The sequence below is a fragment of the Guillardia theta genome (assembly GCF_000315625.1).
Source record: "Guillardia theta CCMP2712 unplaced genomic scaffold GUITHscaffold_38, whole genome shotgun sequence".
Taxonomy (NCBI): domain Eukaryota; class Cryptophyceae; order Pyrenomonadales; family Geminigeraceae; genus Guillardia; species Guillardia theta.
Window position 1 is genome coordinate 600439 of NW_005434636.1, and position 1296 is coordinate 601734.

The following is a 1296-nucleotide window of genomic DNA, read 5'->3' on the forward strand; positions in this document are numbered from 1 at the left end:
TCTCCTGCTCCTGCTCCTACTCCTGCTCCTGCTCCTGCTCCTGCTCCTGCTCCTACTCCTCCTGCTCCTACTCCTACTCCTGCTCCTACTCCTGCTCCTGCTCCTGCTCCTACTCCTACTCCTGCTCCTACTCCTGCTCCTGCTCCTGCTCCTGCTCCTACTCCTACTCCTGCTCCTACTCCTACTCCTACTCCTGCTCCTGCTCCTGCTCCTGCTCCTGCTCCGTCTTCTTCATCCTCATCCTTTTTCTTCTCCCCCCTCTCCTTCTCTCTTTATCCGCCTTTTCGCCTCTTTCTTTCCCCTGTACTCTTTGTCTGTCTGCTATCCACCCCTTTTCCACATACTGTCTCCTCCTCCTTCTCTCCTCTCCTCCTCCTCCCTCTTCTCATCTTCTGCGCCAGAACTCGCCGAAAGACGAGATCTTCAACGACGTTCAGCTTCACAACTCCATTATGAAGTCATTGCAGGTCTGTTCCTCCCTCAAACCCCACACTACACCACACCACACCCTAACAATCTACACAATGATACTTTCTCCTGCCTCCTGCCTCCTGCCTCCTGCCTCCTGCCTCCTCCGGTCTCCTACTTCTCCGCCTCTTGCCTCCTCCTCCTCGTCATCTTTACTCTCGTCTTGCTCTTGCGTGCGCTTGTTCTTGTCCCCTTGCTCTTCACTTATCTCTTGATGTTTGTAGGAGCTCATGCGGCAACAAGAAGCGCTCAACAATGAAGTTCTGCTCCTCCGCTCCAAGGCAAGCACCTTGTCCTCCTCCCTCTCTTCTCTCCCTCCCCCCCTCCCTCTCTTCTCTTCCTCCTCTCCCTCGTCTCCCACCCTTGTCCCTCCCTCCACCTCTCCCCCCGCTGACGGTGCTGCAGTACGAAGACAAACAGAAGACGACTTATCATACTGTCGAGCACAAGCGGGTGAGAAGAAGGGGAGGGAGGGAGGGAGGGAGGGAGGGAGGGGAGGCAGAGGAGGTGGTAGTAGTAGAGGAGGATAGAGGAGTGTTGACGGGAATGAGCAGGAGGAGCATATGGCAAGCGTGCAGCACGATGCGACTGAGTATGCGCGACAACTGAATGCAGAGATCAAGGTGAGGAGAAGAAGGGAGGAGAGGAGGGAGAGGGGGGAGGGGGAGGGGGAGGAAGGTGGGAGAGGGGGGGGATCGGGAGGAGGTTTAATGGCTAACGGGGGTGGCAGGGACTGGAGAGGATGGGAATGGGAGAAGTAGTCGAATGCAGCGCAGCAGCGAGCTTTCCTTTCAGGCAAGCCCTCTTGTGCACATCCTTCTCCTTTCC